This window comes from Paramisgurnus dabryanus, chromosome 20 (assembly GCF_030506205.2).
Source record: "Paramisgurnus dabryanus chromosome 20, PD_genome_1.1, whole genome shotgun sequence".
Lineage (NCBI taxonomy): Eukaryota > Metazoa > Chordata > Actinopteri > Cypriniformes > Cobitidae > Paramisgurnus > Paramisgurnus dabryanus.
Window position 1 is genome coordinate 2,710,756 of NC_133356.1, and position 11,577 is coordinate 2,722,332.

Genomic DNA, 11,577 nt, shown 5'->3' on the forward strand with positions numbered 1-11,577 from the left:
TTTGGATTAACGCTATGTGAAGAAGGTTTGGCAGCCAATTTGTAGTTAACATTGCGTTACTGTGTAAAATTAATGTATACAGTGTAGTTTTTGATACGCTTTAGCTATAATTTGAACTAAAGTAGTCTACTTGTTATTTATTTTGCTTGCTATCAGAAATAAACTAATGACTTTGTTGTTATATTGATTATATGCAGAAGTTCACCAGAAGTTACGTTTGTTCCACGAAAGCTGTTTGTTTATGTTATTACTGCTGAACCCATACGGCAAAAAAATGGCAAATTAATATGTTTAAAAAAATGTATTTTCACCAATATATGTTTTGGTCATTTGTTGTATATTTTGAAATATATAAAAAAAATACATTTTAAGGCATTAAAAATATATTTAGCCTTCCATATATTTTAATCCAAGGAAATATATTCACGTCACATTGGAAGAAAATCTTTGTTTATTTTAACAGTTTTAAAAAGGTTAAAGTTAAATATATTTTCAACTTTTAAATGCAACTTTATTTTGCATTTATTTAAAATATTTTTTGGCAAAGAATACATTTTTGCTATATGGGCTAAATGTATTTGCTTGCCCTTGAAATATATTTGAAATATATGTTGATATATGAAGGTTAAAACTAAATATATTTCCAAATTTAAAAATATATTCAATTGAACATATATTTAAAATATATTTTTGTCAGTAAAATGTATTTATTTTGCCGTATGGGAAACCATATACACTATCAGAAAAAAATGCTGTCCCAAGTTGATTTTTCACCTTAAGAGTTCATATTAGTACCAGGGTGTTACATATTGGTACCAAATGTATACATATCTGTACCATAATGATGCATATTAGGACCTTTTAAAGGCTAATGCCCCTGTGACAACTTGGGAACATTTTTAGGACACATGACATCATCACAACAACTAGAAGTCACTGCGGTTGCATCCACTAAGTGGCGCAAAGACTCGGTGGCAGTAATTTCTTGTTGAATCTATTTATAAAGTCAGTTGCAGGACAGCTCTTTCTCATTTTTTTTCTTGTACTTTTGCAGCATTCAAGCTGACCTATAACACTGCAAGTCGGATCACTGTTGACTTCAATTTAAGCAGATCATTATTTGTTTAACTGTTTACACACTTCCCCTAAATAACATCAGTGATGTCACATGCAAGATGTTTTGACAGTCAGTCTGAATGAGGTGGCATGTTGTGATTAAAAAGTGACCCTTCTTTAACTGACCCTAACCTGTTTCCAGCAGCTGAACTGGTTGTATTAGCAGCGCAGAGGTCATGGGTTTGATTCCTATGGAAGACAGATTCTGAACAAATGTATAGCTTCAAAGCTGCTTTGGATAAAAACGTTTGCCAAAACAGAAATGTAACCTACATGGTTGTCTGTAAATATGGTTGTTGTGTCATTAACTATATAAAACAGACAGCTGATCTGATTTGCCTTTCAACATTTAACAACTGCTAGAGTAAAAAGAGGTTTTAATGCATTGGTGTTTCCTGCCATCTGCTGGACACCAGCTGGTTTTGTCAGTATCTCCATAGGCTTCACAAATACATTTTTTTATTTATGGGAGTAAAGTCACTTTATTAAGAACTTGTTGTGTAAAACTTTAGTCACTAGGTGGAGCTAAAGAGCTTTGCACAAAACACATTTGCATGTACTAGCCCATCATACACAGACAGACGTATGTGCTGCAAGTCTGGTGTTCCTCTAGTTTCTGTATTTCCCATCATGTTATGTTAAAACAAAAAGTACAGTTTGAAAAACACCTCATTCCATTTTTTCAGCCAGGATTTGTTCATATGCCTTATTTGGGAAAACATTTTTTCCTAACCGATACACAAATCATTCCAGTTTAACCAAAAAGGTTAAGGTTATATTAGGATTAAAGGTGATGCCTCAAGTCTTGGCTTGATGAGATAATTTTCACACCTATCTAAATATTTTAAATGTATTTGCAGGTTATATGGACCTCCTGATGACCCAGGATCTGTTTTGTTCATGTCCAGTGACTTCTTTTTCAAGGGGACATGATGCGAAGCTCATCAAAATATGTATTTAGCCTATCCTATGTGCATTATGCGTCATGTCAAAATATGTGCCTGCTGCAGAAGCTTCAAAGGGGTTCATGATAAAAGAGACGCTCACGTTTGCCAGATAATCACTTAATCTCACGTGTGCTCAGAGTTTCGTGTTCAGTTAGTGTCTGTTTGAGTATTTTGTGAACGTGAGCATCTCTCTTTTATCATAAACCTTTGGAAAGGTAAAGATAAAGTATTAGTGGCTTTTTTACTATTTTTTATTGTTCTCTTAAGTGCATAATTTGACCGCCTTCCATTTCAGAGATTCGGAGATACTCAAAATCTTCACTTCATTGTATTTTGGTGCATGTCAGACATTCCCAGTGACCCAGAGGAGAACTGTCTATAAAACCAGACTATAAAACAACAAACTAACGAAACACACGCACACACAAAGTCAGTTTGTAGTCAGTCACCCCTGACTTTTCATCCGATTGCGAAAGGTTTATTTTACCAGTCGTAAAGTGTTATTTTGTGGTTGGAGAATGACACAGACATTTATGAGGGTTTTATGGAGCTCAACCTATTGACATGTTGGCACGGACGTCTTGCTGTGGCCTCAACACCTCTGTGATTGGCTAAAACTTTAAATGCATTAGTGGTTTGGGGAAGCAGATTTTCTGGCGTGATTCTTAAGGGCCAATGTTTGAGTTAACAACTTTGTGACTGGAGGTAAAAGCCTCACTAAAATGCTTTAGTATGATCAGTAAAGCCATCAGACTTGTCTAAATAGCCATCAATCATTATTTTACAGGGATTTCCTTGGACAGAAATTATTGATTATTTGCAGGACCTTGTGTATGTTTTGTATATGTGTGTCATCTTTCTGATAATTATAGAGTTATATGTGTAACATTTTCAATGTGCTTATTGGTGCTGTGAGTAAATGGTGCATCTCGCAGAAATGAACCCGATAGACCAACTGCAAATGGTGCAAGACTACATCAATATTTCTTGCATGTAAAATAGCACATGAAGCACAGATGTAGATGAAGCATTGACCACAAAATATTCTCCACAGCCAGAATCAGCTTTCCTAAGAATGGAGCAATTTGAAAAGACGAGTATTCAAAGCTGTGTCAGAAAAATTGTCATGAAATTGTTTTTAGCTGTCACTGGGGCAGTTCCCTTTCAAAAAGTACACCTTTGCACAATTAGTACCATACATATTGGTATCAAATATGTGTACCTAAATATTAGGACTTTTTAACTTTGACAAGTTGCCCGCCAGCATTTTTTGTGATTTTCACAAAAGTTTAACAAAATGCCTTCCAGGAAAATATTCTTCAAAACATATATAAACATCTGCTTTTAAACAAACAAACAAAACAGGGAAAAAAGTTTCATCCTGTCTATATATTCCCTCTGGTTATAAACTCTTAAATATGGGTATTTTTTCTTCAAAAATATATATTTTTTTAGCAAAAAGCTGAAATAATAGGATTTTTGTGAAGGAATTTTGTTAGAGATCAGATTCAGAACAATTATCAAAACATACACGGAGTGTAAAATTAAGAAATAATTTTTTTTGCTTCAGTTTTTTTTATAAATTGGGCAAGTGCGCCATCCAGTGGATAATTGCGGTATTACAGATAAGCATAAAAACTCATTCAGGAACACGTTTTTTCATGCAAATGTTTTCTCTTAATTCACAAGATAACTCAATAAAATACATATGCATGATCCAGTTGCACAATTTTCTATTTTGTATGTTGTCATGATTATTGCTGTAATGTGACTGCAAGTTAATAAAAAAAAGTTGACCTCACAGTCCGAAAATAAAATAGTAGCAACTTCTGGTTCAGCAAATTCCTCTGCCAAAAGCATCTTTCTCCATTGACAGCCCTTCAAAAGTAGCCGTGTATCCTAAAAACTACTTTTTTGCAAGCCATGTATTCACATTTTTTTGTTTGGTTATAGAAGTTTTTACAGCAGCCAGAGGTCTCAAATAAACTAAATGATCTAAAATACATATTTCATCCACTCTTTTGCCAATTAATTTGACAGCTCATAGCTGTTGGAACTATTCATGATTTGCTAGTTCACATGTAAATGTACATGTATGTACACTCACCTAAAGGATTATTAGGAACACCTGTTCAATTTCTTATTAATGCAATTATCTAATCAACCAATCACATGGCAGTTGCTTCAATGCATTTAAGGGGTGTGGTCCTGGTCAAGACAATCTCCTGAACTCCAAACTGAATGTCAGAATGGGAAAGAAAGGTGATTTAAGCAATTTTGAGCGTGGCATGATTGTTGGTACCAGACGGGCCAGTCTGAGTATTTCACAATCTACTCAATTACTGGGATTTTCACACACAACCATTTCTAGGGTTTACAAAGAATGGTGTGAAAAGGGAAAAACATCCAGTTTGCGTCAGTCCTGTGCAGGAAAATGCCCTGTTGATGCTAAAGGTCAGAGGAGAATGGGCCGACTGATTCAAGCTGATAGAAGAGCAACTTTGACTGAAATACCTTTCTGTTGAGAAATTCAGATGGTAGAGTCAGAATTTGGTGTAAACAGAATGAGAACATGTATCCATCATGCGTTGTTACCACTGTGTAGGCTGGTGGTGGTGTAATGGTGTGGGGGATGTTTTCTTGGCAACCTTTAGGCTCCATAGTGCCAATTGGGCATCGTTTAAATGCCACGGCCTACCTGAGCATTGTTTCTGACCATGTCCATCCCTTTATGACCACCATGTACCCATCCTCTGATGGCTACTTCCAGCAGGATAATGCACCATGTCACAAAGCTCAAATCATTTCAAATTGGTTTCTTGAACATGACAATGAGTTCACTGTACTAAAATGGCCCCCACAGTCACCAGATCTCAACCCAATAGAGCATCTTTGGGATGTGGTTGAACGGGAGCTTCGTGCCCTGGATGTGCATCCCACAAATCTCCATCAACTGCAAGATGCTATCCTATCAATATGGGCCAACATTTCTAAAGAATGCTTTCAGCACCTTGTTGAATCAATGTCACATAGAATTAAAGCAGTTCTGAAGGCGAAAGGGGGTCAAACACAGTATTAGTATGGTGTTCCTAATAATCCTTTAGGTGAGTGTATATATCGTATTTTATGTATGCAACGTTTTAATGACCATCCCTATTTATTATTTGCTCTCTTTAAAAGGATAGCTATATATATATATATTTATTTGTTCTGATGAACACAAATGAAGATATTTTGAGAAATGTATTTAACCAAACAGTTTGTGGACCCCATTCACTTCTATAGTAGGAAAAAAGACTACTATGAAAGTAAATGGACAGCTTGGTTAGCCGTAATAAGCTGAATAATGCATACTGTCTATACATTATCCCTTACATATATAAGCCCTGCTGCAGTTCATTTCTACTTTACGTTCACTGAGTCGGACACTGTTTAATAATCTGTAGTTCCTCCTGTCTGTCTTGTCAGCGCTCTCATTCGAGCAGTATATGTATAGTGAGCTCTCCAGCCTCAACAATAGGGCTCTTTCTTTCTATGAGGAATTTTGTGTTATAGCAAAATATGTGCTGGCCCTTACCATCAAGAGGCCTTTATTTCTGTTTAAATCATCATCATCGGCCCCGCTCTGAGAATAAGACCATCATTACATTGAATGAGTCAAATAATTATTCCAGTAAGGTGGCAAAACGTCTCAATGCTGTCCATACGCGGTTGATCGATGTGCTTGGGCCTCTGGGTTCTGCGAGTCCTAGCTGGAGGCAACAGCCCTCCAAAGCCACATAAAAGCAATGGGATTTGGACCTCAGAGCCATGGCAGGCAGGCGAAGTATGATTTTGATGTTTGCTAACGAGCCCCAGGTCAATTATAAAGCAGAGGCTTTAGTGTTAATGGTCTTGATAAGCCTGGACTTTGGACTCTCACTATTTTAAATAAGTCCATTTGGTCCTGCTTAAGTGACCCAGGCCTTGAGCGAATTGTAAAATGTTGACATAGTCAAATCTCCCATCCACTGGCATGACACATATGTTGGTCGAGAGTCCCACAACAGACATTCATGCAGACCGCAATTTGAAAGTGCTACAGTATTGCTGAAACTGAAGTACTGAGTGTTTTCATAGCTTACAGCGCAGTCCGCCTTAAATCCTTGATTCATACAAAGGTTGAATTTGTATCACTGTCATCTGTCATGTAAACCTTCCTTTAAGATTATCAATTCTTTATTTGCATGATTCACAAAGACTTCTAAAATAAATGTGGTAGATGCCATCTAGCCCCCCATCCCAAATGGCACGCTAAACACTCCTGTATAGCTCAGTGGTCAAGTATTAAAGGTAGGGTAACACATTTTGAAAAATGCTAACGGTAGCCGCCTAGCAATGAAATCCCGATCCCACCCTCAAGTCAAATCGCCATCCATAGTCACGCCTCTTTCCAAACACATGAACACGCACAGATCAGACGGTCACGTCTCATGTCTCATTCACCAGTGAGAAACTTTGCAGTACAAAGTGAATAACACTTCCAAAATAACCAACATAAACAACTGGTTTACATCAAAATTAGTTTAAGCACACGTTCGGTTGTGCAGACGTAGTAACTATATCGTTATGCTAATCCGAAAAAAAACGAACACAAATTTCATAAGCAACACAACGTTTCATCAAAGTAGAATATCTGAATCCATCTCAATACAAACATATCGCGTACCTACCTTACCAAAATAAACAGTGCAACGACCCTTTCAGACCCTTTGCCTCCTGTAGCTGTTTGCATCTCGCGATAAAGCAGTAAAGTTACAGATGTTAATTTGGGTTTTTGCTCTTGCTGATCCAGGCAGTTTTTGCTGTTGTTGTTATAAAAGATGCATTTAGTTTTGTTGCTCCTGTGTAAGTTGTCAATTCAGCAGAAAAGTTTGCTGTTCTCGCTGTTTACAGACAGAGCGCACGTGAACGCGCCGATGACGTATGGTATCTGCGTGGACTCGCTGCGCGGTGGGAATTCAAATTACGCTTACGTATGAGGGACATAAAAGGAAACGTCCGTTCGGACCGAAATCTATGATTTGTTGAACATTTTTTGGTCCTACGCCTTTCACAGATGACATAAATTTTTACAAATACATTTAAACAACTTAACACAGTGATTGCTATCAGAATGGGAGGAGACTTTTAACCAGCATAACTAAAAATGTTTCAGGATCAAATCTGTTACCCTACCTTTAACAGTGAAGGTCATGGGTTCAATGGTGGAGCCACCCCAAATTGTATGTGTTATTTTGGAGCACATTGTAAAAACATTTATTAAGAGAATATTAACATATGTTAAAAAAATAGCCTACTACATAAAGATTTCATTGTTGGCTTGAAGATTGTGTATGTGTCTTTCTGTGGACAGAATAAAGTCTTTGCTTATGTAATATAGATTGGCATTTCTTTTTCTGTTTGCACTGTTTTAACAAAAAAAACTTTTGTGATCTTTTACTGTATGACGATTAGATTCATTGTGTTAAACTGGACTGGCACCTTGAACTTGAAAATCACATATTTTAAAGAGTTTATTTTTTACATTTTTTTGGCTTAAACAGACAAATACATATGTTGTAGTGAATATCATAGTAAACAATTGTCTTATGTTTAACATTTGATTCTTTCTTATAAGCTTAATAAACAGAATCTGTTATTAAAGAAGAAAAGAAGAGGAGAAAATTAATCCTTGCAATGTACACACCAAACGGGGGGCATCCCGTTACTCGCTCTAGATTACTCGCTGGATTTAACTTCCTGTCATGCAAATTTTTTGCTCCAGTTGAATATTTTCAACTTGGGCGTAGACGGATTTGAGGCGAATAGTGCAAACATGCCGCCCTTATCACGTCTTTGCATTGACTTTGTATGTAATCTACTCGCGCAAATCGTTGAACTCGCATCTGGTGTGAACCCACAGTTATGCTACGTACACACCAAACGCAGGGGATTGCGTTACTCGCTCTAGATTACTCACAAGGTTTAACTTCGTGTCATGCGAATTTTTCGCTTGAGTTGAATATTTTCAACTTGGGCAAAGACGCGTTTGAGACGCGTTTGCATCGCCCCACACGAGGACACGTCTTATCGCATCTTTGCATTGACTTTGTATGTAATCTACTCACGCAAATCATTGAACTCGCATCTGGTGTGAACCCACAGTTATGCTACGTACACACCAAACGCAGGGGATCGTGTTACTCCCTCTAGATTACTCACGAGATTTAACTTTTTTGTTGAATATTTTCAACTTGGGCAAAGATACGTTTGAGACGCGTTTGCATCACCCCACGCGAGGACACGTCTTATCGCGTCTTTGCATTGACTTTGTATGTAATCTACTTGCGGAAAGTGTTGAACTCGCGTCTGGTGTGAACCCACAGTTATGCTACGTACACACCAAATGCAGGGGATCGTGTTACTCCCTCTAGATTACTCACGGGATTTAACTACATGTCATTCGAATTTTTTGCTCAAGTTGAATATTTTCAACTTGGGCGAAGACGCATTTGAGGTGAATAGTGCAAACGTGCCGCCCTTATCACGTCTTTGCATTGACTTTGTATGTAATATACTTGCGGAAAGTGTTGAACTTGCGTCTGGTGTGAACCCACAGTTATGCTACGTACACACCAAACGCAGGGGATCGCGTTACTCGCTCTAGATTACTCACGAGATTTAACTTTTTTGTTGAATATTTTCAACTTGGGCAAAGATGCGTTTGAGACGCGTTTGCATCACCCCACGCGAGGACACATCTTATCGCGTCTTTGCATTGACTTTGTATGTAATCTACTTGCGGAAAGTGTTGAACTCGCGTCTGGTGTGAACCCACAGTTATGCTACGTACACACCAAACGCTGGGAATCGCGTTACTCGCTCTAGATTACTCACGAGATTTAACTTTTTTGTTGAATATTTTCAACTTGGGCAAAGATACGTTTGAGACGCGTTTGCATCACCCCACTCGAGGACACGTCTTATCGCATGTTTGCATTGACTTTGTATGTAATCTACTTGCGGAAAGTGTTGAACTCGCGTCTGGTGTGAACCCACAGTTATGCTACGTACACACCAAATGCAGGGGATCGTGTTACTCCCTCTAGATTACTCACGGGATTTAACTACATGTCATTCGAATTTTTTGCTCAAGTTGAATATTTTCAACTTGGGCGAAGACGCATTTGAGGTGAATAGTGCAAACGTGCCGCCCTTATCACGTCTTTGCATTGACTTTGTATGTAATATACTTGCGGAAAGTGTTGAACTTGCGTCTGGTGTGAACCCACAGTTATGCTACGTACACACCAAACGCAGGAGATCGCGTTACTCGCTCTAGATTACTGTACTCACGAGATTTAACTTTTTTGTTGAATATTTTCAACTTGGGCAAAGATGCGTTTGAGACGCGTTTGCATCACCCCACGCGAGGACACATCTTATCGCGTCTTTGCATTGACTTTGTATGTAATCTACTCGCGCAAATCGTTGAACTCGCATCTGGTGTGAACCCACAGTTATGCTACGTACACACCAAACGCTGGGAATCGCGTTACTCGCTCTAGATTACTCACGAGTTTTAACTTCGTGTCATGCGAATTTTTCGCTTGAGTTGAATATTTTCGACTTGGGCGAAGACACGTTTGAGGCGAATAGCACGTGTTTTTGCGGCAAACCCATATCGCGACATTCGCATCGCCCCACGCGAGGACGCGTTTGATCGGGTCTTTGCATCGACTTTATATGTAATCTACGCGCCCAAATCGTTGAACTCACATCTGATGTGAACCCACAGTTAGTGTTGACTGAGCTCTGCTTGAAATAAGTTTTGATTACCTGAACAACTTTTGCTTTAATAGAGTAAATCAGATTTAAAATCAAAATTTAAAAGTTAGCCTTACACTACGTTTACATCTGTGCTAGTAATGCATGCAGTATAGGAATATTTATATATGGGTTAATGTGAATCATGGGATTCATGCATGCTTTTTTAATACAGTGTTTCATGAATTATGGACCCCCTAAAGTAGCCTTGGCCACCCAATTTATAAAATTCTAGTTCCGCCACTGCGTGGGTTTGAACCCAGGGAAACACATACAGTACTGATGAAATGTATACCTTGTAATTTCACTGTAAGTCGCTTTGAACAAAAGCGTCTGCCAAATACATAAATGTAAATGGTCTTCCTAAAAGTCTGACTCAACGCTGCGTTGACTTTCGGGAAAAGTCTATGAACCAAAAAGGGAGCACCCATGAACCTACAATGACGCTTGTGGTCTTAATGGACAGGCGCACAGGCACTTCTAAAATAAAGGTGCTTAAAGGGTTCTTCACAGCGATGCCAAAGAAGAACCATTTTTGGTTCCTTAAAGAATCAAATATTTATTTCGTACCTTATTATACTCCACATGTTGATAACAATTAAAGCAGTAACCATATTAGAACAGGCTCAGTACAATGAAACACGATAAACAGCCCAGACTCAAGAGCGTTCGACCTCTGACAAATTCACTCTCCGCATCCGTCTTTCTCTCTGCGATCGGGAGTTTTCTTTTAGAGCTCATTTTTTATCACTTTATTCAGTGAGAAATCTTTCCTTATGTTGCACGTCTTTCTTATGACCCCCGCAGTAAATCTTGCTCTGGTTTCGCTGTTTGAATTGGCTCTTTGGGGGTCACATGTAAGCTAATGATTAATGGCATTCAATAAAGTGGATGAAAGGAAAAATGTCTGCGTTTTTCAGACCTCTCTTCTGGGGCTTTCACAGTCATGAGAGTATATTAAATGTTTTCCTATATTTCCATGACTCGGCTATTCCTTGACACAAAAGAAAACAGTCTGTTAGTGTGAACGCAAAAGAGGAATTTAAGGTTTGTGATAATCCTGGAGATATTTCAGAGACGTTTAGCAATGGGGGCCATTGGAAAACGAAGCCCCACTCACCCATGGGAGGAGTCATTTAAATTCAGGTAGTTAAGCATTCATTTCAATATGGGTATAAACTGATTTTTCATTTGTCTATTATGCTCAAATGTTAGATTGCATGCTTACTTTTATTAAACCAATGGATTTATTTTAGGTGCAAAACACACCACATACCATTTTTTTGTTAATTTTGTAGTTACTTTCTTTCAATAAAGCCAGATGTATTGGTTATTTCTCTTCACTTTTCTCAAAGAAATTGATTTGTAACTACGGTAACCAGAATTTGTTTCCCACGCTAAGCCACGCCCCCAGTGTACGACAACTGTATTCACATCAGTGTTCCAGTCATGAGGTATAATATAAAGCACCTGTGTTTAAACACACTGTCAGCTCTGGCTCCATTCCCTCACATTGGGCCGCACATGCGTGTGTTTGTCTCTAGGGCGACTGCAGCGTGCCATCTGTACTGAACCAGAAACCAGAAATCTCCAGAGAAACTGAGTTAGACCTGCAGCCAGATGAAGAAAACAGCAGCAGGAGCTGTGTTCAGTGAATCCGAATAGA